At 40.5% G+C, this 17,547-nt stretch overlaps 1 protein-coding gene across 7 annotated transcripts in view; it reads right to left on the minus strand.

Moving 5' to 3' along the window:
* The window catches only part of LOC126068459 (ral guanine nucleotide dissociation stimulator-like), a 490,075-nt gene that overhangs the window by 199,701 nt on the left and 272,827 nt on the right, over window positions 1-17,547 (minus strand). The window lies entirely within an intron of this gene.

Consider the following 17,547-nt stretch of genomic DNA (forward strand, 5'->3'; position numbering starts at 1 on the left):
CAATATTACAAAAGGGATATAAACATCGAGAAGGACTCCACCCACTCCACCTTGGGTTCAATTAGCCACTTCTCCCTTGGCGCTCCAAAGTACAGGTAAGACACTTGCCCTTATCTGAGTCCACCTTATTCCATACCAGAAGGCAGACCCTTTGTTTTATATATAGATGTATCTCCAGCATCAAAGACCAGGAGGCAGTAAGCATGCAAATGTTTGTCATTTAATAAAATTATCAGGATGTTAACAAAACCATTTCCATTAAAATTATTACAGAAAAAACACAATATTTACCTGCAGTCCCTGTAAGTCAACAACTGAAGACTATTGTCATCAGGTGCCATCGAGTTAGTTCCAACTCACAGCGACCCTATGTACAACAGAATGAAATACTGTCCAGTAATGTGCCATCCTCACAACCCTTGCTATGTTTAAGCCCACTGTTGTAGCCACTGTGCCTGTCGATCTTGTTGAGGGTCTTCTTTTTTGCTGACACTCTACTTTACCAAGCATGATATCCTTCTCTAGGGACTGGTCCTTCCTGATAACATGCCAGAAGTACACGATCTCACCATCCTCGCTTCTAGGGAGCATTCTGGCTGCTACTTCTTCCAAGACATATTTGTCTGCTCTTCTGTCAGTTCACGGTATATTAAATATTCTTCGTCAACACCGTACTTCAAAGGCATCAATTCTTTCTCAGCCTTCCTTATTCATTGTCCAGTTTTCACATGTATATGAGGCAAATGAAAATACCATGGCTTGGGTCAGGTGCACCTTAGTCCCCAAAGTGACATCTTTGTTTTTTAATAATTTAAAGAGGTCTTTGCAGCAGATTTGCCTAATGCAATATGTTGTTTGAAACTGAAGACTACCCTACCATATAAATGAGTTTAAAAATACAAATGGCATAGACAAAGGGCCATGGTTCCCAAACTCTGATCCTTCAATAGTAATCTAAGAAACCATACTGGCTAATGTAACAATGGATGGTATAATACGTAAATTCCAAAACTGTGGCATAACACAATAGTTTATTTTTAATCCCTGCATACAGAAAGACCAAAATCAGTGTTAATGATCAGTTTGAGGAGGGTGGAGACGACGCAGGCTGACAGATGCTCAGCTCTATTTGACCCCTCGTTTCCAATGTTGCTCTGTCATACCTACAACTGCCAGATAGCAGGTGGGGAAGAGAGAGGATCGATCAAGGGGGCTTCATATTTGCAGTGGATAAAGTGACACTCAACACTTCTGCTTAATTTCCTATGGAAAGATCCCAATCATATGGCCATCCCCAACAGCAAAGGGACTAGTAAATATAGGTTAGCTGGCATCAGGGATACAAAGAAACAAGCTTGGTAAAGAGCAAGTCTTTATCACAGAAGTTTTTAAAAAATACAGATTCTAAGGTATCATCCCAGGTGATTCTCATTCAGTAGGTCTACCAGGACCCAAAGAACCTGCATTTAATCTCACCAAGTGACTCTGATATATGTCCAAGTTAGGAAACACTGGCTTAGGTAGTAAAGACCATGAGGCAAATGGGAAAAGCAAAACAAAAAAATTTCATGTTAAAGTTTAAAACAATGTACTAGATAAAAGGAAAACTAGAGGCTAACGAAAAATTGAGCTAATTCTTCCCTACTTTGGCCTGTAACAGCAGCCTCTCGTAGCTTTCTTCCTACCTCTTGTAGCTTCATTTCAGGTTTCCTTTCCTCTATTCATCCTATAGTCTCCATTACACTCTCATTGACCACGAGCTCTGCTCATTCCTTGAGTGACCTCATTCACATTAATTATCACCTAAAACATTTTTCTCTGAATCCAGCCTCACATTTAACTGCCTAGGATTCCCAAGGTGGTGCAGACGCTGAAAACACTCGAATACTAACCGAAAGGTTGACAGTTTGAACTCACCCAGATGTGCCTTGGATGACAGGCCTGATGACCGGCTTATGAAATACGACAGCCTTGAAAACCCAGTTCTACTTTGCACACATGGAGTCGCCATGAGTCGGAATCAACTTGATGGCAACTAACAACAACTATAACACTTCTCCAATGTAGATGTCCTGCTAGTACCCCAACATATCCAAATATGAATTCATCTTCCTGCCAAACCAGTTCCCTCTGTTTGTTCCCTAACCACCTAGGCCGCCTAGTTAAAACCATAGGAATCATGGAGGTACTGTCCTGCTCCTTCAGCCTCTATAATCCAGTTACCAAGTACTATCCACTTTTGACTTCCTAAAAATCTACGATCTATCCCCACTTAAAAAACAAAAAACCAACATTGTCATCGAGTTAATTCTGACTCAGCAACCCTATAGGACAGAGTAGAGCTTCCCCACAGTGTTTCCAAGGAGCAGCTGGTGGATTTGAACTGCCAACCTTTTGGTTAGGAGCCACGGCTCACTGTAGCTCTTAGTCACTGTGCCACCAGAGCTCCACTGCCACTGTCTTATTTCAGGCTTTCTTTTCTTTTCAAATGATAGAACTACCAGTTCCCCAACCTCCAGCTTCATTTTCAACATCAATCTATGTATTCTACACCAGCTCTCCTTCCTCACGATTTGTTCAAGATTCACATCTGACACTGATTTCCTGCTTCAGATCTTTCAGTGGCTTACTACTACTTTCAGAATAAAGTTCTAACTCCTTAGAACTTAGCTCACAGAATCTTCGTGATACGGCCCCTGCATATCTCCAAGAGGGTCCTCTGTTGACACGCCAGGTCCTCTGTGTTAGAGCCATTGTTACCCCAGACATTTCTCCAAACATATTCTCGTATCCTTTGGAGTCTGGAATAGCACTCAATGTACAGTAAATGAATCAATCAAATGAATGCATGAATAAAGTCGTGCTGAATTTGGAATGGCAGACTGGTAGCTAATTGGAACCATCAAATAAGCAAATGTCAGAGAGATTAGAACTTAGGCGAAAATTCAAAACCAGAATCACAAATTTGAGAATCACTAATAAAAAAGCAATATTTAGAAGTCTTGAGAATGGACAAGTTCCGACAATATACGACCTTGGCTAAAGCCAGGGGATCTTTCCTTCTAGTTATATGGCTACATCATGGACCCAAGGTGGGAACTTCTTATCCATGTATAAGAAGCTACCAGTCAACGAACTAGAGATAGAAGGGAACTTCCTGAAACTGATAAAGGCCATCTATGAAAAACTCACAGCTAGCATCATACTTAAAATAAAAGACTGAATGCTTTCCCCAGAAGATCAGGAACAAGATAAGGATGTCCACTCTCACCACTTCTATTCAACACTGTCCTGGAGATTCTGCTCAGGTCAATTCATCAAGAGGAAGAGATAAAAGCCTAGGCTGGAGAGAAGTAAAACTCTCTCTATTCACAGATGACATGATCTCATATACAGAAAATGCTCAGGAATCCATTCAAAACTATTAGTACTAATAAACAAGTTCAACAAAGTTGCAGGGTACAAGAGCAATATACAAAAGACAACTGTATTTGTATACACAATAAACAATCTGAAAATAAAATTAAGAAACTTGTACTCTGGAAACAACATCATTGAAAGAAATAATATTAAAAAAAAAACTAAATAAATGGAAAAACATCCCATGTTCATGGGCTGAAAGATAATATTGCTAAGATGGCAGTATTCCTCAGACTGATCCACAGATTCAATACAATTCCCATTAAAGTCCAACAGCCTTTTTGGCAGAAATTAACAAGTTGATCTTAAAATTTATGTGGAAATGCAAGTAACCCAGGAAAGCCAAAATAATCTTGAAGAAGAAGAATAAAGTTGGGGGACTCATGCTTTTCAGTTCCAAACTTACTACAAAGCTACAAGTAATTAAGACAGTATGGTACTGATATAGCCCAGTGGAACAGAATTAAGAGGCCAGAAATAAATCCTCACATTTACAGTCAGTTGATTTTTGACAAGGATACCAAGACAATTTAATGGGAAAAGAATAGTCTAGACACACAAAAAAATGAAGTTAAACTCCTACCTCATAGCATATGCAAAACTTACTCAAAATGGATCACAGACCAAAATGTAAGAGCTGTAACTACACAACTCTTTGTACTAGTTTCCTAGGACTGCCATAACAAATGACAACTTGGTAGCTTACAACAAAAATTTATTTTCTCACAGCTGAGGCCAGAAGTCTAAAATCAAGGTGTCCACACAGCTGCCCTCCCTCCAAAGGTTTTAGGGGAGACTTCTTTCTTGCCTCTTTCAGCATCTCAGGCTCTAGTCGTTCTTTGGCTTGAGGGTACGTGAGTTCAGTCTGCCTCCATCTTCACATTGCCTTCTCCCATGTGTTTCTAGGTCTCTCAGTCTTTTCCTTTTCTATCTCTTACAAGGACATTCCACTGGATTTGGAGCCCATGCTAATCAGGGTGACCTCATCTCGAGATCATTTCCTTAATTACATCTACAAAGACCCTCTGTCCAGGTAAGATCACATTTACAGGATCCTCAGGTAAGGACTTGGACGTGTCTTTTTCAAGACCAGTGTTCAACCCACTACACTCTTCATGACTTTGAGTTAGGCAAATATTTCTTAAATATGACAACAAACTAACAAGTAACCAAAGAAAAAATAAATTGGGCTTAATCAAAATTAAATACTTTTATGCTTCAAAGGACACCATCACAAAAGTGAAAAGACAGGTTACAGACTGGTAGAAAAATCTGATAAATGTTGTATCGCATAATGGACTTGTATCTAGAATATATAAAGAACTCCTACAACTCAATAATGAAAAGACGAATAGCCCAATTAAAAAATGAAAAAAGGCTCTTAATAGATACATCTCCAAAGATAAGAAGACAATCACAAAGGACATATGTTATGTAATCCCATTTATACAAAATATCCAGAAAAGGCTAATCTACACAGACAAAAACAGTTCAGTGGTCATCTACAGCTGGAGAGGATACGGATTTAGGGAGTGACAGCTTAGAGGTGAGGGGTTTCTTTTTGGTATGATAAAAATGTTCTAAAACTGATCGTAATGATACTTGTCCAGTTCTGTGAACTGAACTGTATAATTTAAATTGGTAAATTATATGGTAGGTGAATATATCTCAATAAAGCTATCTAAAAAAGAAAAAGTGATCAAATTTTTCAATCCAGAAACTGATGCAAGGGAAAAGGCTACCTCTCCAATGTAATTTGTGCTCCCTACTATAAAATATTAAAAAAAATAAAATATTTAAAAACTTTTATTTATTTTTTATACTATAAAATATAAAATCAATCTCTTTTTTTTTTTATACCTTAGATAACAGGAAATAAAGTTAAATGTAGCGCTCAATTGTAATAATTCTCATTCTAAGTTTTAGAACAAATATTTCTTACCTGATTTTACTTAAGTATTTTAATTATCCTATGCTGCATGTTTTAATGTTATCTGTGGCCTTAAATCCTTACAAGTACAAAAGATTAACTTTTAAGTTGATAATAAACTAATAAACTAAGTGGCCTTTTCCCTAAAGCCGTGAAGTAATAACTGTATCCAGACTATTTTCTATGCCAATCAGCAAATACAGAGAAGAATGCTAGTAATTTTTTTTCTTTCTTTCTTTTTTTTTTTCATGAGCTTCAAATAAGGAGGATAGTTATCATATAAATAAGAATGGGGAATGGTGGAAATAAAAACTAGAAAGTATTTGATAATTGTAATCATTTTAACTTTTTATTTGCACACAACATACTAGTAACCAGAGATTTCATTAAATTTTGTTTTCAATCAGAAGTGTTACTGTGTGAGTGATTTGATTTCATGTGGCTGTCTACGAGGAACATTATCCAAAACAAAAAGACTTCATCCCGAACTACTCTGTCCAGACACACGGCATTTTTCCAGGGTCACTTCACCCCAGAGTACGTTTGCTAAATATCAATTTTATGTTAGACTAGAATAATAAAAACCAAATAACAAGATAAAATGCTGAAAAACCTAACACAACCCAAATCTAAACACCTGGATTCTCTGATTCCTTTTTACTGCCATAATCAATGTTTGACTTCATTTTCATAAAGTTTAATTTATCCTACTGGGACTAAATAACAACGACAACAACAAAAACATATGATTAAAAAAAAAAAAAAAACCCCAAACCAAACCCTGTGCCATCGAGTCAATTCCGACTCATAGCAGCCGTATAGGACAGAGCAGAACTGCACTATAGAGTTCCCAAGGAGCACCTGGCGGATTCGAACTGCCAACCCTTTGGTTAGCAGCCATAGCACTTAACTACTACGCCACTAGGGTTTCCAAAATATATGATAGTACTCTCAATTGTACTTACAAGTGAGCCATTAATATGGCTATGTGGGACCTTTAAACATATACTCACTTCCGTTCAAACTTTTGCTTAGTACTTAATGTCCTCAGTTTATACTCAAACATATTACATACACTCTGAATTACAGCAATAGCCACCCAACTGGCCTTGGGTGTTTATCTGTCTTTTGTAATCTACTCTTCTAAAACCTGTAATACAGTGGTAATTTAACTTTCAGGGGTCATAGGCCCCTCTGAGAATCTAATGCAAGTTATGGGCCCTCTTAAGTACATATATGCACATTTCTCTCCAAGTCCTTCACAGACTCTAAGAAAGCACAGCTATAATGACTTCTCATTGCCTACCGATCAAATCCAAACTTCTTAGCCTGATATTTAAAGTACTTCATAATGTAGTCACAGTTAACCTAGGTAATTTATCTCCCATTCTTTTTCAACTACATGCACCAATCAGGGCGCTCTCTCTCTCTTTACTATCCCAGCATAGGCACACCATCCTCTTTCTGGCTTGACCTTATGGTTCCCTCTTGTTGCTTAAATGCACAACTGTCTGCTTTTTACAAATACTTCCAGGTAAACCTAAAAAACCTCCCCTGCCGTGACGGTGTCCCTCTGTCCATGATCAGATCATCTGCTCCTTTCTGAATTCTGAAACAAGTTACCTACATCTCTTATAGAGTTCACCATGTTCTACCTTGTATTATACCAAAACTCTTGTTGCCGTCGAGTCGATTTCTGACTCATGGTGACCCTATAGGACAGAGTAGAACTGCCCAATAGGGTTTCCAAGGAGCACCTGGTGGATTAGAACTTCCAACCTCTTGGTTGGCAGCCATAGCCCTTAACCACTATAGCACCAGGGTTTCCTTGTATTATACAAGCTACTCATAAAGTTAGGAAACATAAAATACACTTGTTCATTACATTGTCAAATAATATGCTTTTTATGTTTGCCTTCGACCTCCACAATGCTTTTCATGTGAAGTATCTCACACACTCTGTATTTATGTGTATCTTGTCTCCTCTCATAGCCAATAAGATCCTTAAGGGCAGAGACAGTAGCTAATGTACTCTTGGGTGTCCCACAGTCACCAGCAGAAAAGGAGTACCTTTGATATAAAGTACCTCAATATCTGGGCCTCAGTGTTCTTCAGACACTTCATGCATTCTGTATGCCAAATTACAAGATTTTTCAAGGATCATCTTCCCCTGTGCCTCCATAAACAAAGTTCAAAGTACACTGTTCTACCCTCTTGGTGGGTACTAGATCAACTGTGAACTCACTAAAATAGTAGTTAAGTTATTCTCTCTACTCACTGAGATATGCCAACCCTACTATTATGGATTGAAATGTGTCCCCATAAAACGTGTGTCAACTTGGGTAAACCATGATTCCCAGTACTGTGTGATTGCCCACCATTTTGTGATCTGATGTGATTATCCTATGTGTCGTAAATCCTAACTGCTACGATATGTCAGATGGATCCTGGCTGAAAGCAGAGAATACCAGAAGGATGTTAACCTGTGTTTTATTGACTATGCAAAGGCATTTGACTGTGTGGATCATAACAAACTATGGATGACACTGCGAAGAATAGGAATTCCAGAACACTTAATTGTGCTCATGAGGAACCTTTACATAGATCAAGAGGAAGTTGTTTGGACAGAACAAGGGGATACTGGTTGGTTTAAAGTCAGGGAAGATGTGTGTCAGGATTGTATTCTTTCACCATACCTATTCAATCTGTATGCTGAACAAATAATCCGAGAAGCTGGACTATATGAAGAAGAACGGGGCATCAGGATTGGAGGAAGACTCATTAACAACCTGCGTTATGCAGATGACACAACCTTGCTTGCTGAAAGTGAAGAGGACTTGAAGCACTTACTAATGAAGATCAAAGACCACGGCCTTCAGTATGGATTATACATCAACATAAAGAAAACAAAAATCCTCACAACTAGACCAATGAGCAACATCATGATAAAAGGAGAAAAGACTGAAGTTGTCAAGGATTTCATTTTACTTGGTTCCATAATCAACAGCCATGGAAGCAGCAGTCAAGCAGTCAAAAGACACATTGCATTGGGCAAATCTGCTGTAAAGGACGTCTTCAAGGTGTTGAAGAGCAAAGATGTCACCCTGAAGACTAAGGTGCACCTGACCCAAGCCATGGTATTTTCAATTGCATCATATGCACGTGAAAGCTGGACAATGAATAAGGAAGACCGAAGAAGAGCTGATGCCTTTGAACCGTGGTGATGGCAAAGAATATTGAATATACCATGGACTGCCAAAAGAATGAACAAATCTGTCTTAGAAGAAGTACAACCAGAATGCTCATTAGAAGTAAGGATGGCGAGGCTGCGTCTTACATACTTTGGACATGTTGTCAGGAGGGATCAGTCCCTGGAGAAGGACATCATGCTTGGCAGAGTACAGGGTCAGGGGAAAAGAGGAAGACCCTCAACGAGGCATACTGACACAGTGGTTGCAACAATGAGCTCAAGCATAACAACGATTGTAAGGATGGCGCAGGACCCGGCAGTGTTTCGCTCTGTTGTGCATAGGGGCGCTATGAGTTGGAACCGACTCGACGGCACCTAACAACAAAAACAACAATATTAATGAGGCAGGACATGATCTACAGGATTGGGTTGCCCCTTTTGAGATATAAAAGAGAGACGGGAGCAGAGAGGAGACAGACCTCATTATCGCCAAAAGAAGAGACAGGAAAGGGTGCATCCTTTGGATCCAGGTTCCCTGCACTGAGAAGGTCCTAGACCAGGGGGAGATTGATGACAAGGATCTTTCCCCAGAGCTGATAAAAAGAGAAAACCTTCCCTTGGAGCTGGAGCCCTGAATTCAGACTTCTAGCCTCATAAACTCTGACAGAATAAATTTCTGCCTGTTAAAGCCATCCACTTATGGTACCTGTCACAGGAGCACTAGATAACTAAAAAGCTTGTTCATAAAAACCTTCAACATATCAAGAATCCTCACCTAATGACCACTAACCCAGAAGGGAGCCCCAGTTATAAAACAGATTCAGAAAACATACATAACAACTTCCCAAATTACATATGCAATATATACATTTTATGTGTATATATATGCCTTTGAGTTGTGGTGTTGGCAAAGAATGTTGACTATACCACGGACTGCCAAAAGAATGAACAAATCCATCTTAGAAGAAGTACAGCCAGAATGCGTCTTAGAAGGGAGGATGATGAGACTTCATCTCACATATTTTGAACAAGTTATCAGGAGAGACCAGTCCCTGGAAAAGGACATCATGCTTGGTAAAGTGATTCCTGTCGTTAGGTGCCGTGAAGTCGGCTCTGAACTCACAGTGACCCTACGTACTACAAAACGAAACACTGCCCGGTCTGCACCATCCTCACAACCATTTTTATGCTTGAGCCCATTGCTGCAGCCACTGTGTCAATCCATCTCATTGAGGGTCTTCCTCTTTTTTGCTGACCCTCTCTTTACCAAGCATCATGTCCTTCTCCAGGGACTGGTCCCTCCTGATAACACGTCCAAAGTATGTAAGACATCGTGCTACATCAGGAAATGAAGGTTCTGAAAGCTTGACTCCAACCACATCATTAAGGTGGACTCTACTTTGAGGAGGCAGCTCTTCCCTAGTCATCTTTTCAGTGCCTTCCAACCTGGGGGGCTCATCTTCCAGCACTATATTAGGCAATGTTCTGCTGCTATTCATAAGGTTTTCACTGGCTAATTCTTTTCAGAAGTAGACTGCCAGGTCCTTCTTCCTAGTCTGTCTTAGTCTGGAAGGTGACATGAAACCTGTTTGCCAGGGTAAAGGGGAGGACCGGCAAAAAAGAAGAAGACTCTTAATGAGATGGACTGACACAGTGGCTGCAAGAATGGGCTCAAGGATAACAACCATCATGAGGATGGCACAGGCCCAGACATGTTTCGTTCTGTTGTACGCAGGGTTACTATGAGTCAGAACTGATCTGACAGCACCTTACAACAACATCAACAAACACTACAGGAAGCAGTGAAATAGCATACAAATATAGGAACTTTTTTAGGAACCCCTAAACATGATATGGAAACCCTGGTGGCGTAGTGATAAGTGCTACGACTGCTAACCAAAGGCTCAGCAGTTCGAATCTGCCTGGCGCTCCTTGGGAACTCTATGGGGCAGCTCTACTCTGTCCTATAGGGTCGCTATGAGTCGGAATCGACTCGACAGCACTGGGTTTGGTTTTAAACACGATATGGAGCTACAGAGGCTGCTAACCAAAAGGTGAGCAGTTTGAATCCACCGGCCAGTCCTTGGAAACCCTATGGGGAAGTTCTAGTCTGTCCTATAGGGTCACTATGAGTTGGAATCGACTCGATGGCAATGGAAACATAATATAACAGTTTACAACCAACTGACTGATACTACGACATACGTGAACCTTAAAAATAGTATGTTAAATGAAGGAAGTCAGACAGAAAGAACCACATGTTATAGTACTTTGTTTATGTGACATAATCAGAATAAGGAAATCCGTAGAGACAGATAGCAGATTAGTGATTGCCAGAGGCTGAAGGGAGGAACAAATAGGGAGTGACTGCTAATGGGATATGGGGTTTCTTTTCAGAGTAATGAAAATGACCTGAAATTAGACAGTGGTAATAACCGCACAACTTTGTGAATATACTTAAAATCGCTGAACTGTACACTTTAAAAGGGTGAGTTTCACGTTATATAAATTACATCTCACAGTTTTGGGTGGCGCAAATGTTTAAGCCCTCAACTACCAGCCAAAAGTTGGTGGTCCGTACCCACCGAAAGGAGCCTAAGAAGACAGGCCTGGCGATCTGCTTCTGAAAGGTCAGAGCCTTGAAAACCCTATGGAGCACAGTTCTACTCTCTACACATGGGGTCACCACGAGTCAATATATATATAGCTTTCAATGTTTTTTTTTTTTAAATTATATCTCAATTTTTTTTTGAAGTTTATGACCAATGACCAATTTGGTCATTTTACCTTGAAGAAAACTTTTTAATAGGAATCTTACTTAGGACTTTGTTTTCTCAAGCTGATTAAAACTACAGGGTGCAAGCTAGTTCCCTACAAGCCCGTTTTTAAAGCCATAGCATTAAATTCTTATACAGAGATTTTGTATTAAGAATCCAGAGTGCTGAATTCCTTAAAAAAAAAAAAAAAAAGGAGTTCTAAAGACACTAGGCATACCTGCACAGTTAACAATGGCAGCAAGTAACATACCTGCTCCTATATGCTGTGATCTCCAGACATCACTCCCTAATGTAGTCCCTACAGGCATGTGAATTTGTGATCCCTGATCTAAACAAAGATCGTCTATCTTTCTTATTATAATGAATGTCCTATGAACCACTAATAAGTTAAAATGCAGTCATGTAGGATTACATTTTTATTAACTTCAAAGAGAAAAATACTGACAGCAACACCTGTTGAATAAAACCCTACAACTATTACAGATTCATGCTGTGTAAACTAAAGCGAAATAATCTGGGGGAAAAGTTCATGCTTTTACTCTACAAAGAATAAGAAATTAATTTTAGTTTAAAAAGTCTTAAATTATTTTCACCAATTAATACACAGTAAAAGTAATAACTTTTTACCCACATAATTAGGTACTGGCATAAGATGAAGGAAAGCTCTCATTCAGATTACTGATTCGGTATTTGAACAAACTGCTTTATTTGCTCAGTGATTTTATATTTAAACCATCTCTAAGTCTCCTGATGCTTAAACGCACAATGAAAAAATGACGACTACCCATCTACAGCTTGTACATATTAGGCTGTATTTTACAGAACTAGAAGAAAACAAAATGCAGCAACACAGCAGCGGCTCCAAACTCCACTCCCCAATATTGCCACCACCGCCCGCCGCGATTGGCCGCCGCCCGAGAGTCCAGAGTAAGCTGAGCGCCCATTGGCTACGCCATTGCGCTCGCTGGTGGCCCCTCCCGCCTGCCGGAGAGGAGAGGGCGGGGAGGAGGAAGCCGCGAGGGGTGGGCGCGGAGCTGCGGCTGCCGTGGGCGGGGGAGTCGGGAACGTGGCGGAGCCGGGAGTGGGACGGCCAGGTGTACGGGCTCCTGGGCGCGCGGCCTAGTGCGGTGGGCGGAGCCCGGGGCTGAAGGGGACAGGGGGTGGGGCTAACGGCCCGGGATTCACACGTGGAGGTAGAGTGTAGATGCGCCTCCAGCCTTGGAGGATGAAGGAGCTGGGTGACGGGCGGGAATGGGCAGGCGTGAGGGGTGGGAACGTGGGGGCTGCTGCCTTCTCCATAGCGGCCTGGGTTGGGGGGTGACCTGGACTCGCATTTGGAGAAGAGTGAGGATGCGCCCCTGGGCTTGGGTGGGGCAGGGTCGAAGGAGCCCAGGGAGTGGGGTGAGAAGTGGTTTTGGGGGCTGCTGCCCTCACCTGGGCGGTGACCAAGGCCAGAGGGAGATGGGGAAGGCGAACTGGCCGCTACTTGCATGTCGAGGTAGAATGGAGACCCTTCTGTCTCCCCTCTCCCCCGACCCCAAAGGTCCGGGATTTGGGGAGGATGGTGGAGGCACTGGAAGGGTGTGAGGTAACGCCTGGGGGCTGCAATCCAGGGGGAGAGGGACGATACTGGCTCTCCAGAAGGAAGGGAGGTGTATTTGCAGCCAAACAGGTTGTGGACGCCTGAGGTTTTTTTTGCCTGCAGTCCCAATCCTAAGCAAGGCTGTGGACCCCCTCTCGGAAAGCTCCCCTGCCAGGCTTGCTTTTTTTCTCCCATTCTTCTTAAGCACCTGAAGGATTCTGTCTCCCACGCGAGAAAAATCAATTAAATATAAAAAACGATGTGCAAAATTTCTAATACGTATCGTCCTTGGATGGAGAAGAGGAATAACTCCCTTACCCTGCCACACACACATACACTCCCTACCCCCCAACCCCCTGCCCCTCCACGCCACCCCACAGCTCTGAAACTGCTTCTCTTTCTTAGGCAGCTGCACACTGTTCCCATTCCAGGATTGTGTGGGAGAAGACTGTTGTGCGCTTGTGTCTGTCCTCCCAGGCGGCACCAGCCCCTGGTTAATAAAAGGTACAGATGCTTGCGTCTGTCCTCCCAGGGGGGACCAGCCCCCGGTTAATAAAAGGTACAGATGGTTAGAACACGAATGTGTGACGTCAGACTTGGTTTTTAAAAGTCCCGTTTTCCCCACATCAGTTGTATCTCTTGGCATAGACTTCATATTTAGAGGATCGATTTCAGTCCAAGGGCAGTCTGGATGCAGGAAAGGGGACCTACGCCAGAACTGTCAGATTATTATAATGCTTCACTTATAACAAAAAGCTTATCCTTAAAAAACAAAAAGCTTATCCTTAAATAAAAAAAAAAATCCTTAGCCCCATAAAAAATGAAAATATCAGAATCTGAAAGATCAAAAACAATGCAGATTAATAGTACAAGCCTTCCAGTATTCTTTGACATATCTGTGCCTTGGTGCTCTAGAAACAATTTCTACCTAAAATTACATTCGTCATCATAAATTACATTTTCTACTTAAAATGCAGACATTCTCATAACAGTGAATGCAACAATCATGACAAAACTAAAGAAGAAGTCCAACTGCTCTTGCTTTGTATTATCTTCAGTACCTCACTCCTTTCCCTTTACTTCATCAACTCCAGCAGACAAAATAGGGATGCTATTTGTCCCCCAACCTCTCCCTATCTGTTCAGTGAAAGTGAATGAGTTAATGTTATGAAAGCATTTGAGTTCTGCAAATCAAAGTTCTGATAATATTACTAAAAAAAAAAAAGAAAATTACTAAAGCACTTTGTAATTACAGGTCACCTTTGTAAATAGTTACCCATGTGCTATGTGGGATACAGAATTCTACCTTAAGAATTTAGCTTCATGCATACATAAACCTGTTAACCACTGTGGATGTCTAGTCAGAAGTCAATAAATTCCCCCCAATCATCCCTCCTCTAGATTAAAGTTCTAGAATTTAAAAGCAGAGTGGGAACTTGATTAGGAACATGGTGAAGATTAACTTTTGGGAAAACGTAAGTGCTTTTGAGAACATGAATTAAAATTATGGACCAAGTATGTATTTTTGTAGGTTTTGTGATTGATCTAATGAAACTTTTCAGGGCTCCTCTGAATTTTTCTAATTACCAACAATTAATGACTATGTTTTATAATGCACCAAATCTGACAACTCTCCTGCCAGAGAATGTTTAAGACCGAGCTGGGTTCTCACCCTTCCTGACTCTGAACATCATTCGTAAAATCTAAACTTAACCTTACCTGACCTGGCCTGCTTATCTCCCAGAATCAAGTAAGATGACATGAAAGGCTCTGGGAACTCTGAAGGGCTGTACAAATTTAATGTTATTATTACAGCAACTACATTTCCATAGCTGGCAAGAGGGTAATAACCATTTATTCTACAACATAGAAATAAAAAATTTAAGGAATTGAGCAACAAAATAAAATTCATGTTGAATTCTGATTTAAAAAAAAATTATAAGATTTCTCCTGCTTATTATAAAATACTCAAATATTAAAGAAATGTAGAAATGTACAGTACTGACAAAAATCAGTTGGATTCCTCTACACTAACGAAGAGAACTTCAAAGAGGAAATCACCAAATCAATACCATTTACAGTAGCCCCCAAGAGCTTAAAATACTTAGGAATAAATCTAACCAGAGACATAAAGGACCTATACAAAGAAAACTACAAGGCTCTACTGCAAAAAACCAAGAGACCTACATAAGCGGAAAAACATAACTTGCTCATGGATAGGAAGACGCAACATTTTAAAAATGTCAATTCTACCCGAAGCGATCTACAGATACAATGCAATCCTGATCCAAATTCCAACAACATTTTTTAACAAGATGGAGAAACAAATCACCAACTTCATATGGAAAAGGGAGAGGCCCTGGATAAGTAAAGCATTACTGAAAAAGAAGAACAAAGTGGGAGGCCTCATACTACCTGATTTTAGAACATATTATACCACCATAGTAATCAAAACAGCCTGGTACTCATACAACGACAGATTGACCAATGGAACAGAATTGAGAACCCAGATGTAAATCCTTCTGCCTATGAGCATCTCATATTGGACAAAGGTCCAAAGTCCATTATATAGGGAAAATACAGCCTCTTTAACTTATGGTGCTGGCATAACTGCATATCCATATGCAAAAAAAATGAAGCAAGACCCATACCTCACACCATGTACAAAAACTAACTCAAAATGGATCAAAGAACTAAATATAAAATCTGAAATGATAAAGATCATGGAAGAAAAAATAGGGACAATGCTAGGAGCCCTAATATATGTCATAAACAGAATACAAACCATAACTAACAATGTACAAACACCAGAAGAGAAACTAGATAACTGGGAGCACTCCTAAAAATCACACACTTAGGCTCATCAGAAGACTTCACCAGAGTTAAAAAGACAGCCTACAGACTGGGAAAAAATTTTTGGCTATGACATATCTGATCAGGATCCAATCTCTAAAATCTACAAGATACTGCAAACCCTCAACAACAAAAAGACAAATAACCCAATTAAAAAATGGGCAAAGGATATGTACAGGAACTTCACCAAAGAAGGCATTCAGGCAGCTAACAGATACATGAGGAAATGCTCACGATCTTTAGCCACTAGAGAAATGCAAACCAAAACTGCAATGAGATACCATCTCACCCCAACAAGGCTGGCATTAATCCAAAAACCACAAGTTAGTAAATGTTGGAGAGGTTGTGGAGAGACTGGAACACTTATACACTGCTGGTGGGAATGTGAAATGGTATGGCCACTTTGGAAATCGATTTGGTTCTTCCTTAAAAAGGTAGAAAAAGGAGTACCATATGATCCAGCAATCCCACTTCTTGGAATATATCCCAGAGAAATAAGAGCCTTTACATGAACAGATACATGCACACCCCTGTTCACTGCAGCACTGTTCACTACAGCAAAAGGACAGAAACAACCTAGGTGCTCATAAACAGACGAATGGATAAACAAATTATGATATATACACACAATGGAATCCGATGCAAAGATAAAGAACAATGATGAGTCTGAAAATTATCTCACGACGTGGATGAATCTGGAAGGCATTATGCTGAGTGAAATTAGTCAAAAAAGGACAAATATTGTATGAGACCACTATTATAAGAACTCAAGAAGAAAGTCAAACAGAAGAAAACATTCTTTGATGATTACAAGGGTGGGGAGGGAGGGAGAGGGGAATTCACTAACTAGAGAGTAGACAGGAATTATCTTAGGTGAAGGGAAGGACAACACACAACACACGGGAAGTCAGCACAACGGGACTAAAACAAAAGCTAAGAAGTTTCCTGAACATAACCAAACACTTCGTGGGACAGAGTAGCAGGGGCAGGTGTCTGGGTACCATGGTTTCAGGGGATATCTAGGTCAATTGGCATAACAAAGAAAATGTTCTGCATCCCACTTTGGTGGTGGCATCTGGGGGTCTTAAAAGCTTGCGAGAGGCCATCTAAGATGCATCAATTGGTCCCAACCCACCTGGAGCAAAGGAGAATGAAGAACACCAGACACAAGAAAAATATTAACCCAAAAGACAAAACGGCCAGATAAACCAGAGACTCCATTGGCCTGAGACCAGAAGAACTAGATGGTGCCTGACTACCACCAATGACCACCCTGACAGGGAACATAACAGAGAGTCTCTGACAGCAAAAGTGTGGTGCAGAACTCAAATTCATATAAAAAGACCAGACTTAATGGTCCGACTGAGACTAGAGGACCCCCAAAGACATGGCCCCTGGGCTTTCCATTAACCTAGAACTAAAACCATTCCCTAGGCCAACTCTTCAGACATAGAACTGATGGACTATAAAATATAAAATAATACTCGTGAACAGGGTGCTTCTTAGTTCAAGTTGATACAAAAGACTAAATGGGCAGCTCCTGTATGGAGGTGGGATGAGAAGACAGAAGGGGACAGGAGCTGGTTGAACGGACACTGGAAACGCGGGGTGGAAAGGCAGAGTGTGCTGTCATATTTTAGGGATTGCAACTAGGGTCCAATAGCAATATGTGTATAAATTTTTGTATGAGAAATTAACTTGAGCTGTAAACTTTCACCTAAAGCACAATTAAAAAAAAGAAAGAAATTTATAATACTGAAAGTAAAGTCCCGTATCATCAAAGCCAGTGAAACTA

This window comes from Elephas maximus, chromosome 27, assembly GCF_024166365.1.
Source record: "Elephas maximus indicus isolate mEleMax1 chromosome 27, mEleMax1 primary haplotype, whole genome shotgun sequence".
Classification (NCBI taxonomy): domain Eukaryota; kingdom Metazoa; phylum Chordata; class Mammalia; order Proboscidea; family Elephantidae; genus Elephas; species Elephas maximus.